General features: G+C 50.6%; 1 protein-coding gene across 3 annotated transcripts in view; it reads right to left on the bottom strand.

The window, feature by feature from the left end:
- Positions 1-12312, bottom strand: part of TPST2 (tyrosylprotein sulfotransferase 2) — a 64315-nt gene extending 52003 nt beyond the window's left edge. For 2 of the 3 annotated variants that reach the window (XM_010375581.1, XM_030914931.1), the window contains exon 1: positions 12208-12312. The gene's annotated coding sequence lies outside the window, so the exon portion shown is untranslated. The remainder of the gene's footprint in view (positions 1-12207) is intronic. The other variant, XM_030914933.1, reaches the window with a different exon arrangement.
- Positions 12313-14199: the final 1887 nt, after the last annotated feature.

The following is a 14199-nucleotide window of genomic DNA, read 5'->3' as shown; positions in this document are numbered from 1 at the left end:
AGTGATTCTCCTGCCTCAGCCTCCTTGAGTAGCGGGGATTACAGGCTTGAGCCACCATGCCTGGCTAATTTTGTATTTTTAGTAGAGATGGGGTTTCACCATGTTGGCCAGGCTGGTCTCAAACTCCTGACCTCAGGAGGAGGTCTAGACTTCCCAAAGTGCTAGGATTACAGGCATCAGCCACCATGCCCGGCCGAGTTTCATTTCTTAGGTCTCACCCACAGGAGTGAAAGAAAATATTATCACGTAGCTGGAGGAAGGAGTGTTTCAGTAATGTTCATGAATAAACATCAAAGTGTATTATTATCTTTAAGAATTACCGAAATGAATTTCAATTAAAATCAATTATCCAAGCTGGTCTCGAACTCCTGACCTTAGGTGATCCGCCTGCCTCCACCTCCCAATCACTCATTTAATCCTTACAACTAATCTATGAGGACAGTGCTCTGTCATTCCATTTTACAGCTGAGGAAGCCAAGGCACAGAAAGATGGAGTCCTTGCCTGAGATCTCACAGCAGGTTTTAGTGCCGTGTGCTTCATCTGCTTCACCTCTACAACCCCAGCTCTCGACATGGGTTCTCTGACCAGCAGGAACAGCGCTTGGGAACCTACACAAAATGCAAATTATCAGGGCTCAAGGAGACCACGCTGAATGGGAATTCTGGAAGTGGGGGTAGAGCAACCCGTGTTGAACAAGCGCTCCATCCACGGTGAGGTCAGCAACCTCTGACCCCACAAACCTGACCACGCTCTGCAATCCAAAGGACTGTGCCATGGGTACTACGCTTGAAGACCCCAAGGTCCTCAGAGAAGGAAGATTTTCTCCAGAGTCCTGCAGTAGGCAGAGGAGAGCAAACCAGGCCTCGAACCAGAATCTCCCATCTCTCAGAAGTGAGTGTGTACACGACAACCCCTGAAGGATGTCAAAGCAGCCACCAGCTCAACACGCTCCCTGCACTACTCCCAGCTTCTGAGGCATGGAAGACCCAGACCCCATTACTTCCAAGTTATCTGCATGATCCAGAACAACTCACCTCAACTCTCTGGGCCTCAGTTTCCCCATCTGTGAAAAGATGGGGCTGGACCCTCTTTCTTTCTCTCTCTCTCTCTTTCTCTTTCTTTCTTTGAGACAAGGTCTCACTCTGTCACCCAGGCTAGAGTGCAATGGTGTGATCTTGGCTCACTGGAGCCTTGACCTCCCAGGCTCAAGCAATCCTCCCACCTCAGCCTCCAAAGTATCTGGAAATAAAGCACGTGCCACCATGCCCGGCTGATTTTTGTACTTTTTTGTAGAGACAGGGTTTCGCCACATTGCTCAGGTTGATCTTGAACCCCTGAGCTCACGCAAGTGATCCACCCGCATTGTAGGTGTGAGCCACCGTGCCCGGCCTGGAGGCAAGACTCAATTTCTAATCTTGTTTTTCTTCCTAAAGCTCTTAGCCATCAAACATGCACTGCTGGTCTACTGTGCACTTGAGCAGAGCAATGACCACGTAGCAGAATGAAGGGCAAAGGCACCTACTGCATGCAGCTTCTAGGAGTGCTCAGAGGCAGGGTAGCCGACACTCCCCCAGTACCCCAAACCAAATCAAACCAAAAGTAGCATCTGCCTTCCTGCTGCTAGCCCAGACTTCCACTTCTTCCCCACAGCCCTGGGGCTGGGTGGGGAAGGGAGGGCCCTGGGGGCGTGGAAAGGGCGTGTGGGTTGAGGGGGAACCATGGCCTTGTAGGGTGGCCTTGCCAGGTACCTGACTTCACAGCGCTTCTGTCTTCCACATGGGAAGTAGCTACTACCACTTTCTCACACCTCCAAGGGTTTCTGGCGGAGCCCCCGGGCTCTGCAAGGGTCCGGATGGTTCTGCGGCAGGATATCAGTCACCAGCCAAAGCAAGTGTGATGAAAAGTTTCTAATGAGAGAAAGGAAGGACCGTGCTGGCACGTGTGTGCGCTCGGGGTCGGCGGCGGGAAGGAAGGGGGAAGTGGTGCAGGTGGGGGCGGAAGAAGACAGAGAGAGACAAAAACAGAGAGAGGCAGAGACAGAGGGAGATAGAGACAGAGTCAGAGGAGAGGCAAAGATGGGAGTAGAACAGAAGGACTGACAGAGACAGGGAAAGACGTGAGTTGGGGGTATGGGTGGGAGGGAGAGAGAGGCAGGAAGAGACAAAAATAGAGACCAAGACAAGTTGGGTACAGCAGCTCACATCTATAATCCCAGCACTTTGGGAGGCTGAGGCAGGTGGATTGCTTGAGCCCAGGAGTTCAAGACCAGCCTGGACAACATAGTGAGACCCCGTTTCTACAAAAAATAAAAAATGAACCAGGTGTGGTGGTCTGTACCTGTAACTCAAGAGGCTGAGGAAGGAGAATTGCTTGAGCCCAGGAGTTCAAGGCTGCAGTGAGCTACGATTGCACCATTGCACTCCAGCTTGGGCAACAGAGCAAGACACACAGATGGAAAGAAGGAAGGAAGGAAGGAAGGGAGGGAGGGAGGAAGAGAAGGGAGGGAGGGAGGGAGGGAGGGAGGGAGAAGGAGAAGAACACCAGACAGAGAAGGAGAGGGATGAGGAGCAGAAGCAGCCTGGAGCAGGAACCTCAGCTCCCACACCATCAATGGACACCTACATCCCTGTACCCACATCTTAGCTACACAGCCATCCTGCCCTTCAGTCAAGACCCCTGGGGTTCCAGGGAAGAAGGGGAATGTTAAGAGAGAGGTCACTACTGGCCCAGCCCCCCCAACCCCCTCACCTGTTGTGAGGCTCTCCAAATTCCAAGCTGCTGAAGACTACCTTCCCAATGTTAATTACATCCAGAACCCCCTTTAATCTTACTCATTTTTGTTCAATGGATTCAATATTTTTAAAACATATTTTCAAGGGAAACTATAATCCGCTGGATTAAACTAAAAACACGCCCTAATTAAAACGTTACTGCAAAAATAAAATCAAAGGAGGCAATGCTTTTTTATGCCTCCTGGCTGGAGTCGGCCGCCAGCCTAAGGAAGGATCCCCGAAGGAGGCGGCTGCGTCCGATCTTTGTTAAACAAGAGGAGTCTGGGGAGAAGCACTGAAGACACGTTAGCACCTAATGGAGGCTTTCTCCGGAAAGTCATCAGAGGGCTTCACACTAGGCAACAGCAGCCTCCAGGGCAAAATGAAGTCCTTTGGCATAGCAATGAGGCTCTGTTGACTTAACTCCTGCCGACCTCCTATTTTATTATAACACCACCAATTCCCCCAACCCCCAACACACACACAAACACACTATAGTCTCTGTGTCCTGAACTCTACCAAACCAGGCCACAGGGTCTCACACCTCCAAACTTTTGCACTTGTGATTCTCTCTCCTCGGAAAACGTTTCCTGACCTCCTCTACAAAGCTAACTCCTGCTGGCATCATTTGCACCCTTTCCTCCAAGAAGCCTTCCCTGACTGCCTCCAGTACCTGTACCAGTAACCCCCAAGATGCTTAGCATCCTGCGTGGCTTCTGGTGCTGCGTCCCTGACGACTCCACGGAATGTGCAGGGCTGGGACCCCATCCTAGTCCCCACACCCTCTCAGAACCCAGCATGGTCCCCAAACTTCCAGCACAGGCTGCACGGGTATTTGTTGAGTAAACAGAAGGATCAATTGAGAAAGAAATGAAGGCACCAGAACATTCTGGGACAGAAAAAAATCTAAACAAAACCCTCTCTGTGCTCTGGGAAAAAGTTCTAGGCAGAAGCTCCTGTCCAGTAAGAATCTGGCGACTTGACTCAAATTGGCCTCACCTACTCACTGGTTCACAAACTCTGGGCCAATGGCCCAGCCTCTCTATTCAGTTTTCTTGCCTGTAAAGTGGAGACAGTAGTATTGCCTATGATAGAATTGAGCTAAGAAAAAAATAAACGTAAAGAGCTAAGTACCCAGAAAGCACTCAAATCCTCAAATCTTAACTGCAATCATTACTATTTTTATTAGCATCTAACACTCACCAAACCAAAGTTTTATAACTTGTAGGGATCCAAAAGATGATTAGAAAAGCGACTAGCAGACTTTCTTTTCAAAGGCCAGCAATGTGGGCCCTATGGTCTCTGTCACAACTACTCCACTCTGCTTTTGTTGCACAAGAGCAGCCACAGACAAAATGTCAATAAATAAGCATAGCTATGTTCCGATAAAACTTTATTTACAAATATGGGTAGTGGGCCGGATGTGGCCTATGAGTGGTAATCCGCCAATTTCTAACCCAGGCACTCACTATTCCAAATGTGGTCTTTAGACAAACACCATCAGAGGACCCTGGAAGCTGGTTAGAAACATGGTCTTAGTCTCTGCCCCAAACCTGCTAATCAGAATCTGCACTTTAGCCGGGCACGGTGGCTCATGCCTGTAATCCCAGCGCTATGGGAGGCCGAGGCAGGCAGATCACTTGAGGTCAGGAGTTTGAGACGAGCCTGGCCAACACAGTGAAATCCTGTCTCTACTAAAAATACAAAAATTAGTTGGGCACGGTGGCAGGCATCTGTAATCCCACCTACTTGGGAGGCTGAGGCAAGAGAATCGCTTGAACCTGAGAGGTGGAGGTTGCAGTGAGCCGAGATTGCACCACTGCACTCCAGCCTGGGCAACAAGATCGAAACTCTGTCTCAAAACAAAAAACAAAAAAAACCCTCACAAAAACACTGAATCTGCACTAAACAAGATCCCCAGGGGGATCATACACATGTTAAGATCTGAGAGGCCTGAGTACTCAACTTCATAGGCTGACATCTCACGTCGGAGATGTGGGTTACTTTTTCTTGCCTGATGCCTCCACCAGAACATAAACTCCAGGACAACTAGGACCTCATTGCTTCTTAAATCTTGCACCCCAACATCCAGCTGAGGGTTCTCACGTGTCCTTATTCTAGTGGAAGACGTCACTCAGGGGCTATCTGTGCAGTGCTGGGATCAAGGCATGACTTCCACTGGCAGCCTCTGAAGTTGGGCAGATGGGCTTTGAGTCCTGGTGCTGAATCTCAGGCCTCTGTGACCTCAGGAAAGTGACTATTTCCGAGCCTTGGCTTCTGGGAAATGGTGTGGTCAATAACAAATATCTTCCTGTGGGGAATAACAGGTAGGTAGGGACCTGTACCTACAGGTAAGGTGGCATGGCACCCTAGTGCCCAGAGACAGGAACTCCTCACCCAGGGAGTATGCAATGGAGACAACCTCCAGTCCCAACCTATAGTCCCAGCACTCTGGGAGGCTGAGGTGGGAGGATCGCTTGAGCCTGGGAGGCAGAGGTTGCAGTGAGCCAAGATCACGCCACTGCACTCCAGCTTGGGCAACGGAGCAAGACTCCATTTCAAAAAGGAATAAAAAGAAAAAGAAAAAAGAGAAAAGAAAAAAAGGCCAGGTGCAGTGGCTCACACCTGTAATCCCAGTACTTTGGGAGGTAGAGGCGGGCAGATCACTAGAGGTGAGGAGTTCAAGACCAGCCTGGCCAACATGGTGAAACCCCATCTCTATCAAAAAGTACAAAAATTAGCCGGGCATGATGGTAGGTGCCTGTAATCCCAGCTACTCGGGAGGCTGAGGCAGGAGAATCACTTGAACTGAGGAGGCAGAGGTTGAAGTGAGCTGAGATCATACCACTGCACTCCAGCCTGGGGGGCAGAACAAGACTCCATCTCAAAAAAAAAAAAAAAAAAATGCCTTGAGGGCTTAAAATGGCAGACAGGGTACTGGGAGGCCTCAGACAACCTCCAATGTCCTAGAAACAGAACTGGAAGGGCTCTTGGAGAACATCAAAAAAAAAAAAAAAAAAAAAAAAAAACAATGTGGCCAGGCATGATGGCTCACACCTGTAATCCCAGCACTTTGGGAGGCCAAGGCAGGCGGATCACAAGGTTAGGAGTTTAAGACCAGCCTGGCCAATGTGGTGAAACCCCATGTCTACTAAAAATACAAAAATTAGTCAGGCACGGTGGCGGGTGCCTGTAGTCCCAGCTACTCAGGAGGCTGAGGCAGAATCACTTGAACACGAGAGACAGAGGTTGCAGTGAGCACCATGGCACTTCAGCTTGGGAGACAGAGGAAGACTCTGTCTCGATTAAAACAAAAGAAAAAGCTGGGTGTGGTGGCTCATGCCTGTAATGTCAGCACTTTGGAAGGCTGAGGCGGGTAGATGGCCTGAGGTCAGGAGTTCGAGACCAGCCTGGCCAACATGGTAAAACTCGTCTCTACTAAAAATATAAAAATTAGCTGGGCGTGGTGGCACGTGCCTGTAGTCCCAGCTACTCGGGAGGCTGAGGCAGGAGAATAGCTTGAACCCAGGAGGCGGAGGCTGCAAGGAGCTGAGATCATGCCATTGCACTTCAGCCTGGGTGACAAGAGCAAGACTTTGTCTCAAAAAAAAAAAAAAAAAATCGTTTTTAAAACAATGAAACTGCTTATTCAAGTGGTACCAGGCAGGCCTGAGGCATCCTCAGATCCCCTGAAGAGCCACACGTATGTGACAATGGGGAGTGGGGGGAACCACAGTGACCAGGAGAGCCCAGGCCACCTACGGGGCAGCTTCAGGCCACTCCAGTTTGGCCTAAGCTCCTGGGTTTCCAAGAGAAATGAGAAATCAGAATTTTTCTCTAGCAATGTTTGAACGTTGACTCAATTTTAAAAACACACACATAGCACAGGAGCTCAACAAAAAACATGGAGCAGGGTGAACTCACCCATTTAACATGTAGGGAAACTGGGGCTCAGAGAGGGGAAGCTCCTTGCCCAATGTCACACAGCAATTTGGAAGAAGAGTTGGGACTTGGCTGCTTCCACACTCTGCTGTGCATGAGTGTGTGGGAATGGGAGGAACAGAGCGAGTAGGGAGGAGTGGGTGGGAATCTGGACTTTATAGGCCAAGAGTCCTGCATGTTCTGTCCATCAGGGAAGGAGTGTGGACAGAGGGATGGAGAGTGGATCAATATTTATTCAGAATAGTTATAACAACACCTGATATTTTCTGTGTGTGTTCTATGTGCTAGGCCTTTACATGGAATATCAAGGAGGGGTAAGAATGAGAATTCAGAGTGCAGAGTCTGGGCTGGGTGTTGTGGCTCACGTCTGTAACACCAGCACTTGAGAGGCTGAGGTGGGATGATCGCTTGAGCCCAGAAGTTCAAGGTTATAGTGAGCTATGATTGTGCCACTGCACTCCAGCCTCAGTAACAGAGCAAGACTCTGTCTCAAAAAAAAAGAGAGACTCTGGATCCAAATCCTATGTCTCCCACTTCCTAGCTGGGTGACCTTGTGCAAATTACTTCACCTCTCTGCGCCTCAGCCTGTTCACTTCATATGGCTGCTACGGGAATTAAATGAGTTAAAGCACATTGAGTGCCTAGAACAGTGTCTGGCACCCAGCAAGCCCCGTTGATATTGGCTGTATTTATAATTGTTGCCTTTTGACAGATGGAGGAACCAAGGTTCACAACGGAACACGTTCAAAACTCCAAAGAGCCTGTGTAACCCCAGGGCCTCAGCTTTTGCCTGGTACCAGGGTAAGTGCTTTACCACCATTCCCTTCCATCCAACACCCCTGGGAGACAGGTCCTACTGTATTCAGCAGATGAGAAAACCAAAGCATAGAGAAACAGCGAACAGCCCCAGAAAGATGTGGAGTACCCGGATTCTAATACAGGCCAGTGCCCCTAGCTCCCTATCACACTGCCTGCTTTCTGGGCTGCTTGCCTGCTTTCTGGCTGCAGAAGCCCGGGTCAGGAGTCTTACTGATACAAAAAGTCTCTCGGCAGATGGGCTGGCTGCCTGCCATCGGAGCACATAGGATAAGAAGCTTCTCCCCGGGCCACCAGCCCCAGGCGTTCCCTAAGGCCTGTGGGCACTGCCCTCTGAGGTCCTTCCCTGCAATTTCTGGGGCTTGGCCAAGATCTCAGGCAGCTCTGAATGAATCATTCCCACAAATCCTCCCCTGGCTGCAGTCCAGGGTGGGGGAGACCTGAGAAGTGACAGGGGAGGGGACAGTCATCCCAGACCTCTGGAGGGGCCCTAGACAGGGTACATGCAGGTCCTCAAAGAGCAAAGGGACTTCCAAGCAATAGGAACAGGCAGCAAGTCAGGGAGCAGGAGCTGCTGCTACCCAGAGACGCTTTCCTGGTGCCACATGGGGCATCAAAGCCACACAAGCCACACTCATGTTTCCAAAAAGGTACATTCTGGTCACCAACCCCAGGCTGTGAAGCTATATCTGACCTGCCACTCTTGCTACAAATACACCCACAAAGTCACATCAATAATACATTTCAACAGCCTAACCGATCCCAAGGTGCCACCACATCTTAGTTCTGAATGGTCTATGCCCATTCCTCAGTAGGGTACACTGAGACCCAGAGAAGGGCAGTTCCTTGCCTAGGGAGCTTTCCCACCCCGTCTCCATGTCCCCAGGCTGCTTTCTTTTCCTTTCTTTTTAAAAAATATTTAATTGATTTTTGTGTACTGACCTAACACCCTACAATCCTGCCCTGTCACCTAAGCTGGAGTGCAGTGGTGCGATCTCAGCTCACTGCAACCTCTGCTCAAGCGATCCTTCCACCTTGGCCTCCCGACTCTCTGGGAATACAGGTGCGCACCAACACGCCTGGCTAATTTTTGTATTTTTTGTAGAGATGGAGTTTCACTACATTATTCAGGCTGGTCTCAAACTCCTAGGCTCAACCAATCCACCCACCTCAGCCTCCAAAAGTGCTGGGATTATAAGCATGAGCCAAGCACCAGGCCTAGGCTGCTTTCTTAAGGCACAGGAATTCAGGATTTTAAAAGGACAAGGAAAGGCAAGTATGCAAAAAAGAATAAAATCATGAGGTGCCAGATACAGAGGCTGGGAAGCGTGGTCTTAACGCCATTCCCAAACAGCAGCTGTCCCAGATGAACCAAGTTGTCAGGAAACTGGTACATGCAGATAAGTGCTGGTTTAAGTTCCTGAACCAGCAGAGTACAGGTTCAAGCTGGGGTGAACTAACTACCTTCAAGGAACTCTTCCTCTGTGAAAATGCTGAGTTCTGACTTGAGTTCTTCCGGTGCAGCCTCTTGCTGAAGCAAAGAGCGTGAAGGAAGAAACACAGGGTCCTAGGGGTGGGGAAGATGCTGAGAGGAGGGGGAAGATGTTTGTATGTGCAGAATGTTCACAGATGAAGTGTCTGTAACTCAGGACTGCTCATTTCAGGCCTGGGGGGTGGCCCCTCTTGAGATAAGCAGCAACTCACATAGGACACTCTTGTGGCCATCCAGACAGGTCACCTTCAGAGTGGCGTGGGGGGTCCAGATAGAGTTTGAGCAGGACCAGACTTAATTTGGGGGTCAAGGGACAAGTCTTCCCCTTCAGTTACAGTCTAGGAGAGCCATGGAGGGTCTCTCTGGCTTCCACAAAGCCTCAGCTGGCAAGGGGGCTCCAGGCCGCCCTGGGGTGGGAAGATCCGAGCAGCTTCCACCTTCCTTTCACCCCCTCCTAATACTGTGTGCCAGCTCCTGGGGTGGGCTCTGTAAGCCACTGGGTCCTACACTGCCTCCCCTTGCTTCAGTATTTTCACAGTCTTGCTCTGTCACTCAGGCCAGAGTGCAGTGGTGTGATTGATCTTGGCTCACTGCAACCTCCACCTCCCAGGTTCAAGGGATTCCCCTGCCTCAGCCTCCTGAGTAGCTGGGATTACAGGCGCACGCCACCACACCTGGCTAAGTTTTGTATTTTTAGCAGAGACGGGGTTTCACCATGTTGGATAGGCTGCTCTCGAACTCCTGACTTCAGGTGATCTGCCCGCCTGGGTTCCCAAAGTGCTGGGATTACAGGTGTGAGCCTCCGCACCCAGCCTGAAAATAGTTTGTAACTAACACATCAAAGCCAGTGATTTCAAGGGTTATGACTGCTGCAGAGAACACTAAATGTATTTAAGATTATTGGAACCCTCATACACTGGTGGTGGGAATATAAAATGGTATAGCTGTTCTGGAAAAACAGTCTGGCAGGTCCTCAACAGGTTAAACCTGGGTGCGGTGGCTCACACCTATAATCCCAGCACTTTGGGAGCCTGAGGTAGGAGAATCGCTTGAGACCAGGAGTTCGAGACCAGCCTGGGCAACATAGTGGGATCCCTATCTCTACAAAATAAATAAATGAATAATAAAATAAGTTTAAAATAATTTTAAAGGTGAAACCTAAAGTTACCTTATGACCCAACCATTCCACTCCTAGAAATATACCTGAGAGAACTGAAAATGTATGTCCATACAAAGTCCTGTACATGTATGTTCATAGCAGTATTATTCATCATAGTCAAAAATTAGACACAACCCAAACACCCATCAACTGACAAAAGGACAGAATGTGGTATATCCACGTAATAGAATATTATTCAGCCACAAAAAGGAATGAAGTACTGATACATGTATTCTCTGAAGTGAAAAGCATCAGATAGAAAAGGCTACCTAGTATATGATTGCATTTATATGAAATGTCCAGCACAGGCAAATTCATAGAGAATTTGAGAGTGAGTAAGTGGTTGCCAAGGGATAGGGGAAGAAAGGATTGGGGAGTGACCATGAAACAGCATTTCTTTTGGGCATGACAAAAATGTTTTAAAATTAGACAGTGGTGATGGCTGCGCAACTCTTAACATCCTAAAAACTACGGAAACATATAATTTAAAAGGGTGAATTGTACGGTCTGTGAACTGTATTTCAACAAAGCTGTTATAAAAAGTTTGCACGAGATTTTTAAAAATCAGGTGATACAAAGATATATATTAAGTAAATAATAATACAATTGGGGTTCAGTGGGGTGGGGGGATTCAGAAATGATGCAACAATTCCTTTAGGACAATGAAATAAACCCAGCTTTACAGTTATGGAAACTGAGGCTAAATCGGAAGGAAAATGGGTCGCCCGGGCCACATCACTACTAAATCCAGGTGTGAGTCACAGATCTGTTCAAATCCAGAAGCCTACCCTCACCATCAGACCACCCTGCTGAGGTGAAAGGGTTATCAGATGGAGGCCAGGGAGAGGTGTCCACCCACAGCCCAGTCCGGCAGACACACATGCAAGGGAATGTCTGTTGGGAAGTGAGAAAAAGGCCTGGCTACCTCTGTGGGGTTCAAAACAGGAAGCACCCGACAATACCAGGAGAATGCCAGGAAGGCTTCCCGGAAGAGGTGCTGCTTGAGGGAGCTTCTGTAGGATAAGTAGGAGTTCACCAACCCGCCTCCTCAACATCCCCATAGGACATTAAGTCAGGAGGCCTGTGAGTGAGTTTCAGCTCTGCCACATCCTAGCTGTGGGTCCTAGGGTCACGGGCAGGTGACCTCTCCAAGCCTCAGTCTCCCCATCTGTAAAAGGGGAAGGGGGCAAGATGTTAGGCACGGTGCTTTCTAATGACTGTGCTGAAGTGGATGGTTCTTTCCCTAGGGAACGGGCCTTTGAGTGGGAATGCCAGACCTCGACCTCTGTCCCACCTAACAACGACTCTGCCAGGTCAGGCGTGCTCAGCCTCTGAGCCCACGCTCCCCGTCCCCTGCTACCCCTCCCAGTCCCGGCTTTCCGGGCACCTCCCATCCAGCTCACACTGAGAAGCATAGGTTACGGAGGGAGGTTGGGGGCGGGGGTGGGATCCTCAGGTCAAATTCCTCTCCGCTCCTCACCAGTGACCTCCAAGTTCACTAGGGCTCCTAGCCCCGTGCTCCCAGAGCCCACCTCCCCAGCCGACGATTTCCGCCCCCAACGCCTCCACTTCTGACGCTCCGCGCAACTCCACGGCTGCCGCAAGTTAACTTCCACGCGCCCCGGCGCCCGCCTGGGGGTCCCCGCGCGCCTGGGCGGGGTTGGAGACTCCGAAGGCGGGGACGCGCCGCCCTCCCCGCCAGGTCCCCCCCAACAGACGCTGAGCGTCTCCCAGGCGCTGGGTCCGAAGCGGGAAGCGCGGTAACCGGGGCCCGGTGGGTGCCGCACCCCGCGGAAAGCGCTCGGGACGCCGAGCGGGTGCGGATCCCAGAACCGCCCGCCCGCGCCGCCTGCCTGCCTCCCAGATCCCAGCTCCCAGCCCCGCAGCCCGAGCAGTCGCGCCGGGCCCGGAGGCAGCCGCCAGGACGGAGGGTTGCCAGGTGCCCGAGGCCGACCGGCACGGCCCTGAGCCCGCGCCCCCGGCTGCAGCCCCAGGCCCCCCGCTCCGCCGCCCCAGGGCCACCTACCGTGGCGAAGCGCTGCGAGGCAGCCCCGCGCACCCAGCGACTCCCGGCTCTCCAGCCGCCCCGGCCGGGGAAGGGGGAGGTGCCCGCGCGGGGGCGGGGCCGCGGCGACGTGACGTACGGGGGCGGGCCCGAGACGCGGCCCCGCCCCGCCTCGTCCCCTCCCCTGCGCCTCGGGACCGCGAGGTGAGCAGAGGCTGGCTGGGGAGATTCCCGGAGGCTCGCCCCGGGAGCTCCGCCCCGCCGCCCTGGAAGCCCCTGTCTGCCCCATGGCTTACACCTAGGACGGGCAGCTCACCACTTCTCCCGGACAGTTCTGTTTAAGAGAAGTACCTTTCTGCCCGTAAGCAATGAAGTGGAATGATCACCAAAAAGTAGTATAAGAAAAGAAAAGTAGACCCGCAGCGGGGTGTATTTGTGCTACTGTTTGTGTTAAACACAGAAAAAATAAAGTAGTGGTCTGATGTATATTCATACACACTAGTGATTTTGGAGGGGGTTTTTGTGGATATATCACATTCTATCCATTTATCAGGGATTTTGCCCTGACATACCTCCACCACCACGACATTTGGCAATCTCTGAAGACATTTTTGGTTATCCTAACTGGGGAAGTGGAGAGGCGCTACTGGCATCTAGTAAGTAGAGGCCCAGGATGCTGCTAAACATCCTGCAGTGCATAGGACACCCTTTCCACCCCCGACCTGCCACTACCCCAACAACAACAACAACAAAAACAGCAAAAAATGTCGAATAGCGTAAAGGTTGTGAAACCCTGATATACACAAATGAAGTAAAACTCCTGACTGATAAATCTCAGCACAGTCTAAGTTCTATAACCTTTCAGTGCTTCTGCTTCTTCATGTGTAAAATTGGAAAAATAATAGACCTATCTATACATCATATGCTTGTGCATTGAATACCTGAAGAAAATGTAGGGTAGGCATGCAGGCTTACTTTTCACTGTGAACTTTGCTTCTTTGTTCTCTTTTAACTTTCTATTTGTCATATGTATATATTATCCGTTTAAAATAAATTTCTGGGCCAGGTGCGGTGGCTCACACCTGTAATTCCAGCACTTTGGGAGGCGAGGTGGGTGGATCACTTGAGGCTAGGAGTTCAAGACTAGCCTGGACAAAATGGTGAAATCTCGTTTCTAATAAAAATACAAAAATGACTTTGGGAGGCCGAGGTGGGTGGATCACATGAGGTCAAGAGTTCAAGACCAGCCTGGCCAACATGACGAAACCCTGTCTTTACTAGAAATACAAAAATTAGCCGGGTGTGGTGGTACACGCCTGTAGTCCCAGCTACTCAGGAGGCTGAGACAGGAGAATCGCTTGAACCCAGGAGACAAGGGTTGCAGTGAGCTGAGATCACACTGCTCTCCAGCTTGGGCAACAGAGTGAGACTCCATCTCAAAAAAAAAAAAAAAAAGTAATCCCAGCACTTTGGGAGGCCGAGGCGGGTGGATCACCAAGTCAGGAATTCAAGACCAGCCTGACCAATATGGTGAAACCCCATCTCTACTAAAAACACAAAAATTAGCCGGGCATGGTGGCGTGCACCTCAGCTACTCAGGAGGCTGAGGCAGGAGACTCACTTGAACCCAGGAGGCAGAGGTTGCAGTGAGCCAAGATGGCGTCATTGCACTTCAGCCTGGGTGACAGAGCGAGACTCGGTCTCAAAAAAAAAAAAGAAAAGAAAAATGAGCGGGGCATGGTGCTACTCACCTGTAATTCCCCCTGCTTGGGAGGCTGAGACATGAGAATCACTTGAACCCAGGAGGCAGAGGTTACAGTGAGTGCAGATCACACCACAGCACTCCATCCTGGGTGACTACACACACACACACACACACACACAGAAACTAAGGCACACAGATATTAAGTAATTTGCACATGGACAGCCATGTGTTCATTCATTGGTCATTCATTAATTCATTCGTGTGTCCGACAAATAGTGCCTACCATATGGAAAATGCTGGCACTGGTA

This window comes from Rhinopithecus roxellana, chromosome 13 (assembly GCF_007565055.1).
Source record: "Rhinopithecus roxellana isolate Shanxi Qingling chromosome 13, ASM756505v1, whole genome shotgun sequence".
In the NCBI taxonomy this organism is placed as follows: Eukaryota; Metazoa; Chordata; class Mammalia; order Primates; family Cercopithecidae; genus Rhinopithecus; species Rhinopithecus roxellana.
Note: the sequence above shows the minus strand (reverse complement) of the source record. Positions and strands in the feature narration are given on the sequence as shown.